Below are 24,747 nucleotides of genomic sequence, written 5' to 3' on the forward strand. Positions count from 1 at the left end.
GACTCTTAGTGAAACTTTCCTCAGGCGTATTGCTCCTCTGACTAAACAAAAGCGTATTCTTCAGGGTTTCGGATCAGGCTTATTTTTAAATTATAAATAAAAAATAAAGAGTTGGTGTTAATTTAAAAGGGTACACTTCAGTCACGAAGATGTAAATTCAGTAACATCTAATGCACTATGAGCTAGAAAAAGATAGAGAGGCACTTTGTGGGATTTCCCTATGTTCGGAGGAAGCAGAATTTACTGTTCTCATTCACCAAGTGTATGTGCTTTCCAGAGACGAAGAGAAGAGTCATTTTTACCATATGAAGTGAGCATGTGTTTTTCTTGCTTTTGCTGCTCTGCTGCTTTTGCCATATTTTCTGAGTTCAAGTCTCTAATCAGTTGGTAGGAGTGTAGATTTAATGACATTTATTTTGGAAAACATGTTCTGCTAACATTTTGTAGTAATGTAAGCCATTTAATTCTAAAATTGGCAGCTGAAACTAACACCATGTCCACATAAACAACTACTCAAATGTTTCCGTCAAAAGCATGTTGGGCACCCAAGGCCAAGGCACAATTTTCTGGGTCTGCATACTTCTAAAAGGGAAAGTTGTATAGGCAGGAGCCTACCTCCAGTCCACACAGATGGAACCTGAGGAAAATTTAATGTGCCTCCATATATACAAAAAGAGCTCCTCACCTTTGGTTTTAGGTGGGAAAGTGGAAATAGCAGAGACACGAGGATGACATTCTTGGCCTCAGTGGTGGTCTGGAGGGGTAGGCTCTCTTGTTCTTTGGAGAGGGTCAAGCCAAGAAGTAAGAGAGGGAAGTGAGAAGGCTTCCCTGTGATGGTGACATACATATTAAGTTAAAATGAGAATGATGCCATCTTCTATTCTCACCAAAGGGTAGAGTAGGAGAACCCATCTACCACCTTGGTTTGCCAGATGAGAGAGTGTCCGGATAGAACAAGGACATTTTGATACTATAGGGCAGTAGTCATTTTATCTTTTTGAGCACCTGACCATAGACTTACTAGCGTATCAGACTTTTAGATAGATTTACCTATTTAAATGTCACAAAACCCCTGCAGTAGTATTATAGGTGGATAATAGAATAATATAAGTAATTTATATAATATAATATAGTATAATATATACAGAGAGTTTGGCCAATTTGCCAGAATCCTACAACTAGCAAGGAGGAACATCAGGATTTGAATTATGGAATCTGACCCCACTGACAGTGTCTTTCAATATCATCATCTAGATCAACAGAAGACACAGATTGTGGGGAAACAAACCAGGGAGAGGAGGGACGAGAGATTAAATAAACAATGCTGCATTATAACCGAGTGACAACCATTTCCAAGCTACTGATTAGGTTATTTCAATACTTGATCTGTGGTAGAGAGTCATGAACACCCACAAGTTTTTAAATGGTACTGTGATACTTGACCGTGATTAAACACAAACCCTCCCTCACAAGGCTTAAACACACATTCCTAGAGTCTTTAATTTCACTACATGTAACATTTGCCCAGACGCACGCTTCTGAGTCACCCTTAACATCATCCTCCTTCTGATCTCCCATAGCTCACCTTGACTCCATCTTGACTTTCTTCCATTTTAGGGCAAGGTTGTACCAACCGTTCTGTGCCCAAGCCAGAAGCCTGGAAGTCAGCCTTGTTTATCAGACTTTTCCTTATCTCCCATGTTCAATCTTTTATTCATTTCTATTTTTATTCCTAAATAGCTTCTGAATCTGTGCTTCTTTCCCCTTTCCTTCTTTCTTTCTTTCTTCCTTTTTTTTCTTTTTTCTTTCTTTCTTTCTTTTTTCTTTTCTTTTCTTTTCTTTTTTTTTTTTTTTCTTGGGCACCTCCTGCATCATATCACTATTACCTGGCCTTCTAACAGTAGTTTTGTACCTCTGACCTCTAATCCATTCTTCACAGACTAGGCAGGAACATTTGTTAGTAATGTAAACATTGATCCCATCGGTCTCCTGCTTCAGATTTAAGACTGTTAGGACCAAGTCAGAAATCCTACACATGGTCTGTGGGGTCCTGTGGTAGTGGGCCTTATTTCTCTGTCTTCACCTCATAGAACTCCCCTCTTCCTCTCTATACCTCATCATCACCTTGACCTTTCTGTTTCTGTCTCATGGTTGGCCATTGCAAATCCCTCTCCTCTTCCCTGAGTGACCTTTAAACTTAATCATTTAGAAGGTTCAGCATTCATTCACCTCCCCATGCTCCCTAATCTTCCAGGTGTAGGCTTTCTGCACATCCTCTCTCAGCACCCCCTTCCCTTTGCACACATGTAATGATAGTGATGACACATCTGCTTGTCTATCTTCCCTGAGCAAAAACTAGGAAAGAAAAGTCAAATCTGCCTTGTGCACTAGTCCATACACATCACATAGCACAGAGCCTCTAAGATATTAGGTAGCTAATTCATCCTTCTCAAATGACCGAATGGATGAATACTTCCTCTACCACCTGCAATTAAGGAAGAGAATGAGTCCTCTTAGAACTCTGACAGTAGGTTCCAAATATCAGCCACCAAACTTTTTTTCTTGTTATCATGATGCCCAGTACCTTTTCAACACTGAGCTTACTGAACGTACAAACTACAATGCATTTAATTTATATAAGGATCTTCCTATCTCTTAGGAAGCAGAATACTCTTCTGCCATAGAAGACCTAAGTGTTTCACCTCCTAGGCAAATCAGGGAGCTCTATGACATACTTTTGAATATTCTAGATTCCTCTTTTCTCTTGTATTAACCAAGGTTCTCCAAAGAAATTGAACAAATAAGAGATATATATATATATAAAATTGACTCACATAATTTTGGAGGTTGATATGTCCCATGACCTGCTAGCTTCAAACATGTGGTGCGGGGAAGCTGTTGGTGAGGTTCAAAGGGCTGAGAACCGGAGAGCCGATGGTATATATTCCAGTTCCAGTGTGACAGCCTGAGAACCAGAAACACAGAGGGCAGGATAAACTCAAAGTCCAGGTCAAACAGCCAGGCTCAGAATGGAGTCAACCTTGCTCTACCTTTTTGTTTTCTTCAGACTCTCAGTGGCTTGGATGACACACCACCCTCACTGGAGAGAGCCATCTGCTTTACTCGGTTTACCAATTCAAACACTAATCTCGTATGGAAACATCTAGAAATAGTGTTTAAAGAGATATCTGGGCATCCCATGGCCCTGTCAAGTTGACAAAAAATTAACCATTACATCTCTATAGCCAAATATCCACCAAATAGCCACCTAACCTTCCTGATTTTGAATAATTTAGTTTCACTGTAACTTTCAGAATTCTAGCAGCTGAGATTTTTGAAGATCATTTGTGAGCTTCTACTTGTCAGAAATCTCACAGAGACAACCCAGTGACTCCAGTAAATAGCACCCATAAATTCTCAAAGCATTTCACATGTGCTACCTAAAATTACCCAGAGATGCCTATGGGTATTATATAAAGTCACAAAGATGAGTAAGAAGATACAATCAGCTGACTTTGAAAAATGTTCTAACATAATCTAATAACATTGAGAAAATTGTTAGCTATGGTTAAAGTGAAGAAGATATTTCAATTTCTTTTTACTCGGCTACAAGTTCTTCCTCCCTTCCTCCCTTCTTTTCTATGAAACTCTTAAAGTGAAAGTTGTGCTCAATTACTTTATAAGCACATAAGAAGAATTCTATTCTTCAACATCACATCAAAATGCCAGTGTGAATTTCTGAGATATAAATGCACTTAGGGATTAGCCTCATCAACAGAAGTACTACAGCTGAAAATGCTCCAATTATAAAAGACAGTTTATACTAAGAAGTGAATGATTTGTATGAAAAAAGAGAATTCTATACCTTAGAACTGTTTTGTAAATTATTTTACAAATAATTGTGTGCCTGTTCTGTAAATTATTTGCCAAATTGCTGGTGTATACAAAGTTACAGTATGATATTGGATTCTGATGGTGTGCTATGTTATTCCAAAATTCACGTGCTCCTATATTTAGAGCAACAGCCTAGAAAACAAGATGGACAGAGTCACTTTGTTAAGTCTCCTTAATTTTCTTGCACCCTAGTTTTCTCTTGCATGTACTAAGATAAAAACTCTTTGTGCAGATTTCATGGGCTGGTTATACCTACCATTCAACCATTGGCTCTTGCCTAGCACAGTGACAACTAAGAGAGACAGTGCAATATAAAAATATATGAACATCTCATCCCATAGCACTATATGTGTAATATTATTACTATTCTTGTAAACACAAGTGGGAGAAAGGAAATAGACATCCCAACTTTGGCAAATCTATTAGTTAAAGTGAACAATAAAAGAAGCCATCAGTATAGGAAAGAGATCTTACTCTAGTAGAGTCAGTATGATAATTTGAAGGTATTAGTTCAATATTAAATGTCATGGAAACAGTCCTAAATGAAACCCCCAAAACTAGTCTAACAGGATTACAACTGTTGAATAACAGTGCTCTACTTTGTATTCCTAAATGACAGAGTATTGTTTGAAATATATATCAGTTGCCATTGACAATAATGTTTCACACCATTTCAGATTAAAAGAGTATAAGCAAAGACTATATTAAACAAGTGAAGAGTTTTCATTTTTTATATTATATCTTTTTTACTTGAAACAATTCCTATATTTTCTGTTTTATTTAATCAGGAATTATATTTTTTCATTCTACCTTCCAGTTCAAGTATTAATCCCTTAATGACATAGAGATTCTAAGGTTAAAAGGCCAGAGGTGGACTGACGAGATTCTAAACATTTAATTCTCACTCGTAAGGCTAGGGACACTGATTGATCAGGCATAAATAGGCACTGTGTTAAAGGAAGGTTCATTTTGCTCCTTTACTTTTACCACCCCTGGTTTCCTCCTTGATCTTCAATATTTCAACTTCAGTTGGTTTCCTATTTGGGAAAGAAGAAAGAAAAAAAGAAAGTTTGGAAAAGAAGAAAGTGTCCTTAGAGGTTCTTGAAAATCACCCACGATCCTCAGAGATCTTAGAGTAGCGGAGTCTCAGGTCCAACACCCACTGTTTAGATGCAAACCTTGAGAATCACGAGAGTTTCATGGCTGACAAAAGGTCACATATTCCAGTAAAGCGGGGACCCAGTATGGTACAGTGACAGCAAAGGGACAGGAACTCTCCCAAAGTGACCTGCTGTCCCTTAGCACCAATTTCAGTTTCGTGACATCACTTGAATTGCGGCTTTGAATGACTGCGTAACGGTTACCTGGTGTATCTTGGATCCCCAGAAAAATCAAGTTCTTTGATTTCCTTTTGTTCTCGTGGTTTTCTTGCACGATGCAAAACATGCTCAGAAAAATTTAAGTGAGCCTGTTTGGCGAGTCTTTTTACTGCCATCAGATCCCTTGACATTTTTAATTCAGAATTTTCTTTTTAATGTGAAAAATAAATGAAAATTTTAGTCGTGCCTTAGCCAGACCTTGCGTGTTTGCTGCTGCTATCAACCCTGTGCACACTGCAGGGGCTGCTTGTGCCCAGCATTCTACCCTTTATTCTATTCCAGCACAATGTTAGTTTGAGACATGATACAATACAAATAAATATTTGTAAGTTCTAGTTGGACTCAGAGATTACAACATTTTTTTTTCTTGAGTCGAGTTCTAGCGCAACCTCTTTATTTCCATTCTAACGATTGATCTCAGGAAAGACACCCGTCTTCAGCTAGGGGACCTCCAAACAAAATACCAAGATACCCCTCACTGCGTATTCTTGAGGTTCAAACACCTGCCAGGCTCTGTGCATTCACCTTTCAGAGGTGGACGAAGCTTCTTTGGGGCAGGTAACGGCTCTCTGGCTCTGGCTCCCAGGTGTCTGCTTCCTGAAGCTGCTATTCTCTGACCTCTGGCTGTGACAAAAGACAGCCATCCTTTTGGACCTCTGCATGGCTCAGCTAGCGGATCCAGACTCTGCGGCTTCCACACCATGGACTGATCTGCCATGGCCGGAACAGCACGCGAGGTAATGACATTTCGCATTTTGAGTCTTTGAGAGTTTCCAGTGACTGTTCCTTACTACAATCAGGTCCCTGATTATTTCTTTGTAGCTAGCTTTCTCTAATATTACATTCACAGCCAGCGCCTGATCCTGATTCAGAAAAGATTCCATTTTTTTCTTCTCGGCCTGCTGGCTGCAGTTAAGAAATCTGGCACATTTGAAAGCATTTGGGAATCAATCGTTTTTCAGATTTCCCTAGTATGGCTTTATATCGTGATCACAAGTTTCTTTGCCTTTTATAAAGGTAAAGGAATTTAATGTTATGTTTGGTCTCGGATTTGTTAATATCAGCTGCATAACAGCTGGGTTTTCAGAGGTCTTTGTTCTGAACACAACGATGCGTCTACTGGTTGCTGGGAAGAAGGGGAGAAATGCAGAGGAACGAGGGTGTGTGCAAGCCCATCACCAGTCCACGGAAGGATCGTTGCGCGAACCAGGGTCCTCTCCCTATCGTATCACAGTGAACAGCTCTCCCTTCCTTATCTCTCTTCCCCCTTTCTTCCCTCCCTTCTTTAGTTTCTATTTTCTTGTTCTTTTTGCAAGTCTGGGCATGGGTACCTGTCGATGACCGGAGAGGGCTTCTTTCATCATGCTGATTTGGGGCTCCCCAGGTGTAGACTTCCTCAAGAATCAGAAACTGTGTCCTAACAGAGGAGATACATTTTTTTCCCTGAGTCAGGACAAGTGAGCTGACCCGAAGTTTCAAAGTTAATGATGTAGGTGACAGTAGGCAAACAGAAGTCTGCAGTAGGCTAAAAGATGACAGTAGGCAAACCAAACAGTTTTAATAAGACAAACATGGGGCTTTTTCAGTTAGCAAGCCATCATCAAAAAGAGCTGAAAAACAAAACTCTGAGAGTTCCCCGAGCATGACGTAAAGACATTTTACCAATATTTTTTCTTTTCTTCAAAAGTACTTTATGACCTTAAAATCCCAGCCATAGCCCTTCTTTGTTCCCATTTACACCACACGTCCACGTGCATAAAGAAATCACATTTAAAGAGACTACACATAGAACCCAAGTCCGAAAGTAATTATGACGATAAATGTAGCAGGAACCCAAGGCTTCCAGTGAGCCAAAACACTCCTTACAAATCTTGTAAATTTGTATCTGTGTGTATGTACTGGTTCTAGGTGTCAATCTCTTATAAACATGCTTGCCTCTGGCTTTTAGATCAGAAGTTCCTAAATCATATTTATATCTAAAACCTTATTTAGTTCCACTACATTTTGAAAAAGAAATTCTTTTTTTTTTTAAGTTTATTTGACAGAGAGAGATCACAAGTAGGCAGAGAGGCAGGCAGAGAGAGACAGGGAAGCAAGCTCCCTGCTGAGCAGAGAGCCCGATGTGGGGCTTGATCCCCAGACCCTGGGATCATGACCTGAGCTGAAGGCAGAGGCTTAAAGAGACTACACATAGCCACCCAGGTGCCCCCAAAAAGAAATTTTGTAAGAACTTCTGTCATTCCATTTTTTGTCAAATATTTCCAGTGCCCGCCCCCCCCTTTTTAAAAGATTTTATTTGCCAGAGAGAGAGAGTGAGGGGGAACACAAGCAGGCAGAGCTGTAGGCAGAGGGAGAAGCAGGCTCCCACTGAGTGGGGAGCCTGATGTGTGGGATGTGATCCCAGGACCCTGGTATTGTGACCTGAGCTGAAGCCAGACACTAAGCTGACTGAGCCACCCAGGTGTCCCATTTCTATTGCTTTTTTAAAAAAAAGATAATATATATTAACTGTCACATACTTAATGAATTAATTATATTCAGAAAAAAACTGAGTTGTGGAAATACTCACATATCCCATAAGGAATACTCATACAACTCTTTAATGAATTCAATGGTTTTATTACATGGAGTAAAGATGTGATTGGCAGAAGCAAGTGCTCTAAAACAGTTCTGGCTCAGTAGCTGCAGATGTAGTTTATGGCATTTTCTCCAACACTTTCCCACATATTTTAGGATTAGAAAATCTATCATGAGAGATCGGTAATATTGTCTGGTATACAAAGTTTACCATCAATATCTTCTCAGAAAAAAAATCACCCACCATTATCGACTCATCACAATTATTTAGGAAAGGTCTTGTACTAAAAGATTAAGTTCATATTTTATTCTAAGCACTCAGCACAGTGTGCCAGCTTTCATTATTTTTATTCAAATTTGTCAGTCTCTCTGGACAATAAATGATAGAAACCAAATCAAACTATGGGGCGCCTGGGTGGCTCAGTGGGTTAAAGCCTCTGCCTTCGGCTCAGGTCATGATCTCAGGGTCCTGGGATCGAGTTCCGCATCGGGCTCTCTGCTCAGCAGGGAGCCTGCTTCCTCTCTCTCTGCCTGTCTCTCTGCCTACTTGTGATCTCTGTCTGTTAAATAAATAAAATCTTTAAAAAAAAAAAAAGAAAGAAAGAAACCAAATCAAACTAGCTTAAGGAAAACAAGTATTTTTTTACTGGCTTCTGAAAAGTTGAGGGCACCGGCTTTCCGCACAGTTGAATTCAGGTGAGCAGTGGCATTAGGAAACAGTCTTTTCCCATCTCTCCATTCCTCTTTCCTCCGGGCTGACATTTTTTCAGAGGCTGGCTTTCTCTACAAGGATGTCTGCTAGGGTTTCCAGATAAGTATCCAATTATCTTCAAGAATAGCAGTTAGAATTTCTTTAATCCTACAGTTACTACCAAGGCTCCAAGTTGAGTCTCATGGGTCTGTTGAGTCTCCTTGGCCTGACTTGAGCCACTTCAACATCAATGCATGAGCACGGCTGACCAGTGAATCTGGAATTCCAGTTAGCCAGACCTGGGCCACATTTCTTGGCAACACTAGAACCATAAGGAAAGAGAGCTTGGAAATCAGGAGGGTGAATGCATGCCAGCCTGGCAAAAAGAAAGCAACAGATGTCTATTGCTTTACTTAACTCATCCACCAAATATTTCCCGAGTTTCGGCTGTGCTCCCCGCACTGACTCTGTGTGTGAGCGACAGAGTGTGTGCATGACTAACAGCAGAGCCATGGGCACAGCAGGAAGGAAGAAATCCAAAACTAAAAGACCTAATCTCCCCCCTCCAAAGAGAGACATCTGTAGGCTCTAAAAACAGTGAGGAACAAGGACTCTGTGATGAACTTGTTGATGCAGGTGGCAGAAATCCAGAGTAGGAGAAAACCGTGTGATTGGAGAACAGAGAAAGCCCTTCAGGTGGGGGTGGTCTAGAAGGATGGACCAAATGTGGAAGGCAGGGCAGGATCTTGCAAGAGGCTAGCGAAGTGTTGATAAAGGCTCACAGCTTTGATGCACGCGGTGTGTTTGTGAGATAGGCGAGAACCGGGTCTAGCAGCCCTGAGGAGCAGTGCTGGGGAGGAAAGGCAGATGGAGGCAAGCGGGAGAGAGAGGTGACTCCTGGAGGCTGCCGGAATGCCCTAGAGTAGTTTCAGTAGGAACTGGTGAAGAAAGACAGAGTTGAGACAGGAGAATAAAAGCATGTCCGGAAGATGATTTTGGTAAGGGGCCGGGGGATGTCCTAGACAGAAAGAAAATGGCTGGCAACAAGAGTGATGTGTGGCTACTGCAGAAATTGTGGATGGAAGTGACAAGTTCTGAGAAGGACCCGAGCTGTGGAGGAGGAGACACCATGCTGAGAGAAATGTCAAGGGGACGATCAATAAAACTCTGAGGCACTAGTGGAAATCGAGGAGGAAGGAGAACATGAGTCTAATGATCAAGCCCGGGGTCCAGATAATGGAAGAATCATTAAGATGTAGTGACAGGAACCATCACTTCCTAGTATTTATGGTGTGTTCCTCAGTGACACTGTCACTTTTCACCATCTACTTTAACTACTTGTGTGCATGTCTTTCATCGGGAAAATGTCTAATTCATCTGTCTTTTCAGCAACATAAAGTTTGGTGTTTTGCACAGACGATCCAATGCATACTTATTAAACTACTTTTACAAGGAGAAACAGATCTCTGGGAGGTTAGAAATGTGTCCACCATTGAATGTTAGTCACAGGATGGCGGTGAGGGTCATCTTTTTATTCTGATTCTTTATTCTCTGTAGTTCCTTAGTGCTATGGTTAGTCTTCATAGGGGAAAGATGTATCTCTTCAGTCCAAACTGCCTCACAGAAAACCAATTAAGTATCTATGTCCTGTGCTATAGAAACATCTAGTGCATTTTCAGATTACCCAATTTACCCAAGATTTCTTTCAAAGTTAGAGCAACAGAAGCAAGTCTCCCTCTGACCTCTTGGTGTTTTCCATTTAGTTCTATAATTTAAAAATTTCTGAGACCCTGGAACCCTACTGAGTTCAAAGATTCTGTTAGGCTTTGTTTGTTTTATATAGAAAGTAGACTATGAAGTAACACTACAACAGATTACATGGAAATAAAAGATTAAATTTTTTGCAGTGTTTCTCAAAGTGTGCAAATTATCATGCACTGAAGTGTGAGAACCATTAGTCTTTGACAACATCTCCTCAATAATCTCTTTGAAGATTTTTTTTAAAGGATTTATTTGTTTATATTAGAGGCAGGAGAGGGGCAGAGGGAAAGGAAGAGAGAGAATCTCAAGCAGTCTCTGCCCTGGTCATGGAGCCTGGTGTAGGGCTCCATCTTAGGACCCTGAGATCATGCCCTGAGCCTAAACCGAGTTGGAAGCTCATCCAACAGAGCCACCCAGGCACCCCTGAACATTTGGTTTTTAAACTTGACCTTACATCAGAATCACTTACAGGGTTTATAACATACTGATTATTAGGTCCATTTTTTGAGTTTCTGATTCAGGACCCCTGTTGTGTAGCCAGACAATCTGCATTTATTAATAAGTTCTCAACTGATCCTGAAGCTTCTCTTCTGGGGGCCATTCTCCAAGAACCACAGTTCTGCTGTCTCATAACAAGAGGAAACCTCTCATGAACCTCCTCTTCCATTAACAAAGACCACACCCCCTCCTTTTTAAAGTAGGTTTCAAGCCTAATGCAGGGCTTGAACTCACCACCCTGAAATTGAGAGTGACATGTTCTCCAGACTGAGTCAGCCGAGTGCCCCAAAGAGTCCCACTGTAAATGCCTTGGAAATTGTGTTTTGAAAGAACTATAACATTGTTGTGGAGTCCATATATCTGTGTGTAGGACACAAAGACTACATCTGATGAAATGTGCATTCCTGTGAAATACCAAAGCCATTAGGGCAGTCCCAGGAAAATTAACCAGAGGGCACCCCATTGAAGACTCATACTCCTTCCAGACAAGCACCGATTTGTAGTAATTGCAAAATTAAGGTGGAAGCAATACTAGGAAAACGAGGGCTGAAAACTCCCTTCTGAATTTCAGATTTAGTTTAATAAAACGCTGCGGCAGCACAAAGCTGTAATCTGTTTCCGCATACCAATTTGTAGAGCACAAGATCACATCAGTGAGGAAACGCTGCATCTCCTTATCGGGAAAGACTAATTGGAAGCTACAATTAGCGGGGTAGTAAACGCCAGGAATTCTAAATCACAATCACAAAGTAGCCTTCATTTGGCACCCTAATATACGGGAGGGGGACAGTGATGGTCACTGAGCAGAAGAGATGGGATTCTTTGTATGGAAAAATAGAGGCTCTTGCATATAAATGGGTATGTCTCAGTACATAGTTAATACTTGTTTTTTTTTTTTCCTTGACTTATACACACATCGCACTCAAATTCCAGATTGCTGAGATGGGAGGTGAAGAAGGAAAAGTTAGCACTGTTGGAATGGCCGGTATGTTTAATGGGTTTGAAACTCTGGGTTCGGTTTTGCTTCTTTCTTCCATGCGGCATGATTAAGATTCAGGCTCAGAGTGTGATTAGTAGGTCTCGAGGGTAATTTGAATTTCCTAGAACGATTTCATTATCCCAAGTCTTCCCCTGACCTCTGATCCTAAACAACCTTTGAAAGGTTTACTTCTTTGTGGGAAGGCATTGGCTTTCCAGGATTCCCATGAACATTCTCACACATGCCTTTTTTACATCATTAGAATGCTACTCAATTTTTCATTTATTTGCTCACTCATGTATTCAGTAAACATTTGTGAAACACTCATTACATTTCTGCCATCATTCTGGGCCAATGAGAATGATTTCTGCCTCCGGGTCATCTCATCACCATATGTGGTGGTTAGTGTTGATACTTGTCTTTTTATTTATATTCCTTTAAAAAAATATATTATTATTGGGGCACCTGGGTGGCTCAGTGGGTTAAAGCCTCTGCCTTCGGCTCCGGTCATGACCTCAGGGTCCTGGGATTGAGCCCCGCATTGGGCTCTCTGCTCGGCGGGGAGCCTGCTTCCCTTCCTCTCTCTGCCTGCCTCTCTGCCTACTTGTAATCTCTGTCAAATAAATAAAATCTTAAAAAAAATTATTATTATTATTTTAAAGATTTTATTTATTTGACAGAGATTACAAGTAGGCAGAGAGAGAGGGGGAAGGAGCTCCCTGCTGAGCAGAGAGCCCGATGCGGGTCTCGATTCCAGGACCCTGAGATCATGACCTGAGCTGAAGGCAGAGGCTTTAACCCACTGAGCCGCCGAGGCACCCCTTAAATTATTATTATTAAACACTACTTTCCTTATTGTGTATTTCTCTTCAGACATCTACGGTATTTTTTTTTAAATGGCGCCTGAAGAGATAAAATTTTTCCTTTTCAAGTTGGAGAGAAATAATTTTAAATTTTAAATGTTATTAATTTTCTGCTTCTAAAATGACAATATCCGCTCCCTTTCATAAAAGCTTTTTTTTGTTTGTTTTATCAAAAGTGTCAGCATCTGTTTGTTTTTTTTTCCACTCACCAATTTAAAATATTGAATGACTATTTTATAGTGAGCATTGTTCCAGATTTTGGGATCTATTATTGAAAGGGATTCCTGTCCCAGGGGAGATCACATCTTGATGGGGGAGAGAGACGATGCTAGAATAAATATGGAAATGATGTGGTATGTTAGAAGGTGGTACCTGTCAAGAGAAGAAGGATATGTAAATGGGAGAGAGGTTGTGAGAGGTGTAACGCATCGTGTAGATATGGGTATGTAGTTTCTCGAACTCTTCTTGAACAGAAGTTTTGATGCCCATCACCCTGAAAGTAGAGATGAACCTTGAAATGTTATTTTTAGTATTGCACAGTATATGTATCTTCAAATGTAGGGACTTTTTAAAATCTTATGATACATATTTAAATTGGACTTGCCCTAAAAATGATAGAACTTTTTTGGGAGGTATGTGTGAGGATCCAGCAGTCCAGTGAAGAATGTGAGCTCTTCCCTCACCTGGAGGAGAGACAGGTGAGAAGACCCCTGGATGGGTTTGGTAGGGTCCTGCTTGGACAGGGTGCCATGTCTGCTGTGATTCTGCGTACAAGACCCAAGCACTTGAGAATGTGAGCACTTAAGCCTATCTCATCCTCTCTGTGGAAGTAGACATTAGACTTTTCTCTAAAAAGATGACAAGTTCTTGGGTACCTGAGTGACTCAGTCAGTAAGTGACTGCCTTTGGCTCAGGTTATGATCTCAGGGGTCTGGGATCGAGCCCTGCATCAGGCCTCCTGCTCAGTGGGGAACCTGCTTCTCCCTCACCCACTCCCCCTGCTTGTGTTTCCTCTCTCACTGTCTCACTGTCAAATAAATAAATAAAATCTTTTTAAAAAATTAAAATTAAAATTGAAATTCTTACTTTAATCAGGAAGTGGGAAGGCCTTTTTGTGAGGGGTAGGTAGGGCACTTTTCTGTCAGGGGTGCATTCACTTATGGGTCTGCATTCTGAGGTTCAAGAATACCTTATTTTATACAATGGTGATGTCTGGGCACAAATTTAAGTAACAGAATAGTAGAGTTTGTCTTTAATGTGAGAATCTGTTTGTAACGAATAGCTAACACAATACTTAGATATTAAGCACCTGAAGTATCTCTTTAAGCTAGAGTAGAATAACACTGACCATTATCATTGTTTCTTGTTATATTGTGGAAGTTGAGACCTACACAATAAGACATGAAACAAAAATAAGTGCTATAATTGCTGCCAATAAGAATTATTACCGAAAAATGTCAAAATAATTTGCTGAAAAATCTTCATACTTTGTTAGACTCAGCAAAGCACCTGAATACAAGATGAATATACAAATATCTACATAATTCCAAACATTATGTAGTTACACATAGAGTGACAAAAAAGAAATTTCATTGATCATTAAAAATAAAACCTATAGATTGTCCAGGAATTGCCTGGAAGTATGTGCAATGTCTATACAGAAAGTAACAAAACGACTCCAAGAAATAATAATAATAATTTAAAAAACCTGGATAGCTGAGGAGCCAAATGTTAGCTCAAGACTAGACGAGTCAGGGACGCCTGGGTGGCGCAGTTGGTTAAACGACTGCCTCCGGCTCAGGGCGTGATCCTGGAGTCCCGGGATCGAGTCCCACATCAGGCTCCCAGCTCCATGGGGAGTCTGCTTCTCCCTCTGACCTTCTCCTCGCTCATGCTCTCTCTCACTGTCTCTCTCTCTCAAATAAATAAAATAAAATCTAAAAAAAAAAAAAAAAGACTAGACGAGTCATGTTGCTAAATGATGGAAATACATTCACTCATCTTACACTAACGCAGGTTGAATGCAATTTACATTCAGGATATTGCAAGGTAAAATTTACATTACTTCTACAGTGTCCAGAACAGTGTAGGGTACAAATGGAGAACTTAGTTCAGGGCAAATAAGTTCTATTTCTGGGAGGCAGGAAATAAACAATAAAGTAGGTACATCTTGTATGTTTCTACACTTGTGCCTTTTATAATCACTCTGTGAGATCAGAATCCCCACTGCACAGAAAAAAAACACTGGGACTTAGAGAAGTTGAATGCATTCTTGAACTCGGAACACTCACCAGATTTCAGAAATGAGTGTATAAGAGTTCTTTCATTAGGGTACTGAAGGCAACTACATCTTTAGTCTTGTAGATTTATTGCCTGTTTCACAGTGAACATGAGAGTTTTCTGAATGGTAGCTTTCTTTGATCCCATAAGAATTCCATGCCAATCCAACACTGGTTACATTCCATAAAATGATAGCATCAAGTCAGGAGGAAGACAGCTGTAATATTCAATTGTCTGTAACCAATGTGTTAGGAGTCCCCGTCTTTCATCCAGACAGTACAGTTGCATTTCTAAAATGACATCTATTACCACATTAGAGGCAACCCATAACAGTCCCTTATAGAATGTTTGTCTCAATTGTGGTTATTTAATGTCATTATACCAAATTTCAAAATGTTCCTACGGTAAACAGACACAGGGAAAAACTAGACGGGTGAGAGCTCATTTTCTAGTTCTAAGAAGCCAGTGCTTTATTTTCTCTTTTTTCCAGTTTGTTTTTTATTTTTAAAAGTCTCCAATTTCCTGGCCTTAGGAATTGCAGAGTCTCCATTGTAAAGGAAAGGTTTTCTTAAATTCTATTATTCATGCAGGTAAAAGTCAGTTAGCTTGAAAACAAATTCTTCAGTTATTTGCCACATGGCTAAGTTGTCACGCACATGTATTTTTTATGAACTTACTGTAAAGAGGAAAAATAAACACAGGACATTCGTATACATGCAAAGATATGTGTATGTTCCTCAGGTTAAAACTTTATATTAAGTTCTGGCTCAGGGCAAATTTAAACAGCTGAGTTATAAACCCATGAGTCAAGAGTTCAGACTGAAGATGCTGACAGATTCTTAACTCCAGCACTACCAGCAGCCATGACCATCAAAATGCAGCGAGCTACCAGAGACAGCGACACGTATCTTGGACTGGGTCCTAAGCAGTTAAAAGGAGCTAGGGATTATTTTATTCCAAACTGTGGTTACATTTGCGGTTTCCAACTATTTGTTAGCTCCTTTTTTTATAGGCACAGGGCACAGTTATAATGATATGCAAACAAAATAAAAAATAATTAGCAATATCTTTTATTGCTCTAATTTAACAATATTAAAACAACACAATATTGCTTTGGAAGAAAGTGGTAGAAGGCAAATGTTCTTAAACAGAAATTAAGTACCAATATACTGGCATATTATTATCTACACAACTTGGCTAGGTTACTTTTTGTATCTCTGCTGCGGGGAAGCCCTGTACGCAGGGAGATAAAGAAATCTAGAAAGATGTCTGACATTTCCAGAACGGCTTTGACATGTGTAAGAGCTGAAGGCAGAAGTTCAAGTACATGGAGCCTGGGGCCCAGCGGGTGTTCAACACTTGTTGCTAGAGATTCAAGGCAGGTGAACAAATCAAAATACTGACATACTTTCTTAGGAGAAGCCTTCAGAAAAACAGAAAAGTGACTCTAAATAATGACAAACATGGACTTCCCTTGTGGAGTCACAAATGTGTCACCAGCTGCCGCAAAAGAAAAAAAAAATGCTAGACAGAGTAAATGTGACAAACCCTGGAAGAATGATTGGATCTGGGTTCTGGGCACATTGGAGTTTATTATACTATTAATTCTGTTGTCTGTTTTTGAGATTTTTAATGATATGGCTTATTTTAAAAAGTCATCACTTCAAGAACGCATTGTGTGATGATGTCTTCACTTCATATGTGTTTGGGCACGGCCACTTCAAAGAGAGCTACAGATACTTTTAACAGAACATCCCCAATTTTTCACTGTACTTGAGTTTTACTGCATTGTATAATGCTTCCAGGATCCTTTCTATAACTGCAGTATTTTTGGAGCACCAGGGTTCCCTTCGTTTCCATTACAGCCTACTTGAGAAAAAATACCTTGTTGGACTTCCATCCCCGAATGACCAACTGAGTCCCTTCTTCTGAGAGTGGCAAAATGACATGAAGCTGTCAATGTGCTTTGAAAGGAGCTTTTGGATGCTACAGACATGGACTCACCTTGACTGTGAGCTGCGCAGAGTAGTAAACACAATAGACAGATTTGATTTGAAGGAATCTTGGAGGAAAGGAGATTTGAAGATGTCTTCATAAACTAGGAAAAGCTACTGAAACCCTATTTTGCCTGGCATAATCTCTGTTTTTTTTTTTTTTTTTTGTTTAAGAGTTTATTTATTTATTTGACAGAGAGAGATCACAAGTAGGCCGAGAGGCAGGCAGAGAGAGAGAGAGGAGGAAGCAGGCTCCCTGCTGAGCAGAGAGCCCGATGCGGGGCTCGATCCCAGGACCCTGGGATCATGAGCTGAGCCGAAGGCAGAGGCTTTAACCTACTGAGCCACCCAGGTGCCCCCTCCTTCTATTTCTTAACACACAGGATCATTATGCCTTGTCTCACTGAATCTCTTAAGCAAGCACCTGATTTGCTGGGCCTACTGGCCCACTTTGTTCCTGTCAAATCCATCTTATTGAGAAAGACTTCCGGGAATAACCAGGCATTTCACCATCTTCATTCTGTGTATCTAAACCCATGATCCTGTCTTCTAGATTGGAATTCCCCCTTTGTCCCCTTCCCAAACCTGCCTGCCCCTTGGCAGTTTTTGCTACGCTTCTCCCTGAAGCACTGTTATACTCCAGCCTGCCCTTTCAGGAGTACTTTCACTTCTTGCCAGGGGGTAAACTCCAACAGAGCCCAATTTGTGGTACCCTATACAGAACAAGCCACTTAAAGAAAGGGGGGGGGATAGTTATGGTGACTATTGCTGGTATATGTGTGTTAATTTCCATCTGGGTGGTCAGAGGGCATTTAACCAAAAGGTTCACTGTGGACAGGTGCCTTCTCTAAGAGCCTCAAATCTCTTCAGAACTGATTTATCCTGGAGTTTTAGAAATTTTTTTAATAAAATTTAAGAACTGCTTATCAATGGTGAAGTTAGTGGGTTGTTAATTAGCAAAAAGAGATCACTGAAATAGGCTCTCTTTGGCAAAGTTAGTGGAACCCAAGATGTGGTAGAAACACCTTTACATTCCTCTCTCTTTCCTAACACAAGCATGAGTACAAGTTAAAAATTCAGTTGGTACCTCAAGCTTGATTGTCAGTTAATCCTGTTTGTCACCAGAGATTTAGAAAAATTTGATCTCCAGACTCTAATATACGATCACCAGCATCCTCCAGCTACAGAATGATCACATTTGTTTTTGGTTTGTGGGTTTTTTTTTTCCCCCCAGTACCAGAAAGGACATAAGATATCACCACTTTATTCAGGTTGCATAACATTTTGTGTCTACTTGCTAGTATATCTAAGTGTCACAGAATTCAGTCAGGGACCTACTTTCATTATAATCTCAGAGAGGGGATGTGAGCGAGAGGCAGGAAACCTCATTTCCTGTAACCAAACACAGCTCCTGACCTCTACTATACTGGCTATGTCAGTTTATTACAGGGTGCAATCCTCCCATACATATTTTACATATTTTCATAATTACATGTCTACCTACTTACCTACCTACCTACTAAGGTAATTTACTAAGGTAAATTTCTTGGTTTCCAAAACCTCCTTGCTCAGGAGTTGGCAACCCATGGCCCATAGGCCAACTCTGGCCCACTGACTGTTTTTGTCAGTTAGGTTTTCTTGGAACACAGCCATGTTCATTCACTGACATTGTTTATGGCTATTTTCAGTTTGCACTGACAGAGCTGAGTAGCTCTGATAGGGGCTATAACGGCCAGCAAAGCTAAAAAATGTATTTACTTCCTGGCTCTAGACCCAAATATGTATGAACATTTCCCTACCAATTTTTGAATTTCCTGCTGGTTTTATCTCAAAACACCTAAAGCTCTCAACATAGGAGAAAGCAAGTAAGGAAGGCGGCGTGGTCCAATGTTAAAGCCGGGCGTGATGAGAAGGGAACACGGGGATCTCTAAGTAGAAGTATTTATACACAGACAGAGATGTTAGAATGAAGCAAAAAGAAGGCCCGATTTCCCTCTGAATGGACTCCCCCATTCTTCTGACTCTATTATGATTTAATTTTCAAGTCAGACCCCTAAAGCCACTCCTGGGCCTTACTTTGTGAAGGTCCGGGGGCAATTAAGATGTTTTGCTAGTTAATGATAAGAGGAGACAAAAACCATCCAACCTCTTGAAAGGGGGAACTGAAGCTAGAGGCCAAGTTATTCCGCCTTCAGGAGGCCACCAATGTACTCAATGTCGTACATTGAGTATACCTAGTGAAGCTTCTTTCCTATCAACTTGTGACATACTTAGTGGTCTTCTATCTGCAAATTGCTTAGACGTGCTCAGACACTTTTTTTTTTTTTAAAGATTTTTATTTATTCATGGACAGAGAGAGATCACAAGTAGGCAGAGAAGCAGGCAAAGAGAAAGGACGGCAGGGGAGGGGGGGAAAGCAGGCTCCCTGCTGAGTAGAGAGCCCGATGCGGGACTTGATCCCAGGACCCTGAGATCATGACCTGAGCTGAAGGCAGAGGCTTAACCCACTGAGCCACCCAGGTGTCCCATGCTCAGACACTTTTAATACAGCTGTTGCGGGGTGCCTGGGTGGCTCAGTGGGTTAAGCCGGTGCCTTCGGCTCAGGTCATGATCTCAGGGTCCTGGGATCAAGTCCTGCATCGGGCTCTCTGCTCAGCCGGGAGCCTGCTTCCCTCTTTCTCTCTGCCTGCCTCTCCATCTACTTGTAATTTCTCTCTGTCAAATAAATACATAAAATCTTTAAAATGCAAACTATAAAAAAAATACGGCTGTTGCATTCTCCTGGATTTACTTTTTTCAACCGAAGTGACGGTTTATTTGGCAACGCCTTTTTAGGTATGTAATTCAACTTGAGCAAACACACACGGTTTACCCACACCTCCTGATTCCAGCTAAGTCCTTCTAGGTGTAGATGTCCACAGCTAAAATTACTATGTGAACAAAGAGTAAAGAAGGGTCCAGGATGAGTAGGGTCACTGCAGTGAAGACGTAAACTTAATTCTTGATTTGTCACTGATTCAGAGAGTAAGCCAACATAGTCCTTGGTCAATACTGGCACCTGCAGAGTTGAGTGCATAATATTATTCCCCTATTTCAATGGTTTAGCCTCAAAGAGGAAGGAACCTTACAGCTATGCTCATCTCACAGTATTGTACACACACACATTTTATAAATGTAAACACAGGTTTGAATGAAGTATTTAGATTGATTCACTCATGACAGGAATGCTGCTAGAAATATTATAAATCTACAGTAAGGATTCTCACACATGTGGTCTCTTGACGCTTACAGTCTAGAGACTCCATTCTCAGGAAAACAAGAGGAAAGATTTTGGGCTCACCTTGGTTTTTCTACTCTTAAACTAATGAACTCAGGAGAAGAAAAACCAACGCTATGTCCATATTTTCTAACAGAGTTGCAGAATATGAGTATTTCCTGGGTTTTAGAACTCTTCAATATTGAATTAAAAATGGTTACAGTTCGGCTTTTCTCTCTCTGTTAACAATATTTTGATTTTGCCTGTGTTTGTTACATTAATTGAACATTCACAAATTTATTTTAGGATCCCCTCAAGAGCTCAACTGCTGTGTTTTAGAAATTGTGATACAACCATATCTAATAATTTCCAGAAAAATAGATTGGTAGCAATGTTGACATTTACTTATTCATTCACTCGCAAATAAGTTACTGTGTGCCCAGCTCTGTGCTGGGGCAGATATAAAGGAGAATTAAACATGAGGAGAAGGATGTTATAAACTAACTTACAATGACTGGAGTGAGTCTCATCAGAGGGAAACCAAGGAGAACAAGGACATCCCATTCATAGTAATGAGGACTGGCTGATAGGATCTAAGATTGAATTCTTGACACAGGGAGTAATCAATATACAATGATGTGAAGTGGAATGTGCATCAAATAAGAAAGAATGTGTGAAATGTCTGAAGTGAACAATTCAGTGTGTGACTTGTTTGAATTCTGCAGGTAATAGGTGGAAGATATTTCAATTGATTTCAACCAACCATGATAGACCATGAAATAGGAAAAATATTTAAGTCAGCAAGGTTAAACAGATCCCCTGTGCCCCACCTTGGGCAGTTACTTTATCTTTACAGTTATATAAATAATAATTTAATAAATTATTTTATTAAATAATTTTGATAAAATAACATACAAATCTATTTTTATATATGAAATATAAATTAAAAATTTAATAAATAAAAATAAATATATAATGTATAATTACAATCCTTTATAAAAAAAGGACTTGGGGCATTTGTGTAGCATCACTTAGGTTATTTGTTATGGAAAAAAAGTGTAAAATTCTGCAAAAAGCGAATTTTCAGAAAAAGGTAAAATCATGACTCTCATAAAAACATAAGAGGGAATGTGTTAAAAATTTAATTCTATTTATTACTTAATGAGGGATCCAAGCAGATTTTATAATTGGCTCAAAAGAGAACCTTAAGGGGGCACCTCGGTGGCTCAGTGGGTTAAGCCTCTGCCTTTGGCTCAGGTCATGATCTCAGGGTCCTGGGATCGAGCCCCGCATCGGGCTCTCTGCTCAGTGGGGAGCCTGCTTCCCCGTCTCTCTGCCTGCCTCTCTGCCTACTTGTGATCTCTCTCTGTGTCAAATAAATAAATAAAATCTTAAAAAAAAGAGAGAGAGAGAGAGAACCTTAAGAACAGACACACTTAGAGATCAGAAGTTTAACAACATATGTACAAATGCAGAACAAAACTGGTTTTGGAGATATGGAAGGGGAAGTCAGTTGTGTTCTACATGACATAATTTGCATGTCTATAGATAAGAATTACTCCCCCCCCCATATACTTAATTGTAAAATTGTTTCAGTTGGAATTACAATTAGATAACCCTGAGGAGTAACTTTCCTGTCCAGTCAGTGCAAAGTGTTTCAGTGAAGCAAACTCCTTCCTACAACTCTAAGCATGGAACCAGAATATTGCTTTTTCCCCCACAGTGGTTAAGTATCATTAAAAACAAACTGAACAGTCCATTCGTAAAGTGAAAAAAATTCCAGACATTTAAAATGATGCCTTAAGTGTCTAATACAGAGCACTGGACATAAGCACTGGAAAATGTTTATTGACTCTTGATTGCTGTAGAAATGCTGTCATTAAATAAAAAATTCAGTCAAAAATAGATACAACAGAATCTTATATAGCAATAAAAAAACAGGACATGGATAATCTCACAAACAGAATATTGAACAAAAAAATCAGATACATAAGAATACACACTGTATGTTTCCAATTATACAGAAGACACAGAAGTAATTTAGGATGTTCTAGGTTAGGCCAAGGAGCACCCTAGCAGGTATAGTTCACTGGGAGTGAGCATAGGGGTACTTCTTGGGTATTGGCCCTGTTCTATTTCTAGAAATGGGTGCTGCCTCCATGAACATATTTATTCTGGATTATGTATCTTTTTGCATGTATGTTAATACTTACATAAAACCGTTGTGAAATAGGCATATATAATTACCTCTATAAACAGCATCTAGATATAACATTCTACTTACACTGAAGTTGTATAGACACGTCAATATGAGTTTAAAAGCAATACGTTAATGATCTCTAAACAGCAGGAGGACAGGTATTTTTTACTTTTGTCTTTGTGCCTTAATGTAGACAACTTTACCTTTTTATACAATAAATCTGAATTTTATGTATTAAGAAAACCACAGGGATGCCTGTGTGGCTCAAGTCACGATCCCAGGGTCCTGGGATTGAATTCCACACTGGGCTCCCTGCTCGACGGAGAGTCTGCTTCTTCCTCTCCCATTTCCCCTCCCCTGCTCATGCTTTCTCTCTCAAATAAATAAATAAAAATCTTAAAAAGAAAAAAAAAAGAAAAGAAAACCACAATGTAGCTGTCATTCATTAGAAAGGATATAGATTCCTTATCAGTGATGATATTAAACATTGGAATTATTAATCATAATAAATATCTCAATTCTATTAATGATCTCCAGAGAAAAAGAACAAACACACTTATTACAAGGAATTGTCTGTGTGATTACAGAGGCTGAGAACTTTCACATCTGTAAGCTGGAGACCTGGAGAAGAAGGTAGGATAGTTCCCTTCCAAGTTTGAAGGCCTGAGGGCCAGGGTAGACAATGGTGTAATTCCCAGATCTAGGACAGAAGAAACCAGAAGTCCCAGCTCCAACAGTCATGCAGAGAGTGAATTATCCCTTCCTCCACTGTTCTGTTCTTTTCAGACTCTGAATGGATTGCATGAAGCCCAGCTGCACTGGTGAGGGTAATCTTTACTCAGTCTATTGATTCAAATGCTAACCTCATCTGGAAATACCCTCCCAGACACATTGAGAATAACATACAACCAAATATCTGGGCACCCTGTGGTTAGGTCAAGTTGAAACATAAAATTAGCCATCACATCCATCTTGTTAAATTTACCTAATTAATTCTAATGAATTCCAGTGAATGTCTACAAAAAAATTAAAGAACCTTAGCTTAAGTATCACAGATAAGCTCATGGTGTCTCCATTTTAAGGAGAGGTGATAACTGGTCATCATTGTTGTGGAATGACAGCGGCTTCACAAAATCATTTCACCCAGAAACTAGTGCTTGGCATATTTCTTGACAATTCACAGTTTCTATTTTTTTTTAATTAAAATTTTTAATTTTTTATACAGCTTCTATTTTTAAACATTCACACACCCAGGCATACCTCAGAGATATCGTGGGGTTGGTTTTAGACCAATAGCTCAAGTATCACCGTAAAGTGAGTCAAATGAATCTTTTGGGTTTCCAGTTCACATAAAAATCATGTTTATATTATACTGTAGTCTGCAGTAGCATTATACCAAAAAACTCCACAATGTACATACCTTCATTAAAAAATACTTTACCACTACAAATTGCTAACCATCATCTAGCAAGTCATATTTTGCTAGAGGTCTTGCTTCCATGTGAAAGGCTGCTGATTGATCAAGGAGGTGGCTGCTGAAGGGCAGGTGGCTGTGCTAAGTTCTTAAGATGAGACGATAGTTAGGTTTGCCACATCAGTCGACTCTTCCTTTCTTGGTAGCATTTGGTGCTGTTTAACACCAATGTAACATTTACCCACAGCTGAACTTCCCAAACTGGAGTTGGTCCTCTCAAACTCCGCTGCTGATTCATCAACTAAGTGTATGTCATATTCTAAGTCTTATGTTGTCCTTTCAGCAATCTTCATATTATCTTCACCAGGGGTCGATTCTATCTCAAGGAACCTCTTTCTTTGCTCGTCCATAAGAACCACTCTTGATCCATTTAAGTTCTGTCAGAAGATGACAACAAGGGCGCCTGGGTGGCTCAGTGGGTTAAGCCGCTGCCTTCGGCTCAGGTCATGGTCTCAGGGTCCTGGGATCGAGTCCCACATCGGGCTCTCTGCTCAGCAGGGAGCCTGCTTCCCTCTCTCTCTCTGCCTGCCTCTCCATCTATTTGTGATTTCTCTCTGTCAAATAAATACATAAAATCTTAAAAAAAAAAAAAAAAAGAAGATGACAACAATTCAGTTACATCTTCTGGCTCTACTGCTAATTCTAGTTCTCTTGCTGTTTCCACCACATCAGCACTGATTTCCTCCACCAAAGTCTTGAGTCATCCATGAGAGATAGAACCAACTTCTTCCAACTCCTGTGTATGTTGATATTTTGACCTCTTCCCATGAATCAACAATGTTCTTAATAGCACCTAGAATGACGAATCTTTTCCAGGAGGTTTTCAATTTACTTCCCCAGAGCCATTACAGGAATCTTCTCTATAGCAGTCATAGCCTTAGGAAATGCTACTTCTTAAATA

Source organism: Neovison vison, chromosome 1 (genome assembly GCF_020171115.1).
Source record: "Neovison vison isolate M4711 chromosome 1, ASM_NN_V1, whole genome shotgun sequence".
In the NCBI taxonomy this organism is placed as follows: Eukaryota; Metazoa; Chordata; class Mammalia; order Carnivora; family Mustelidae; genus Neogale; species Neogale vison.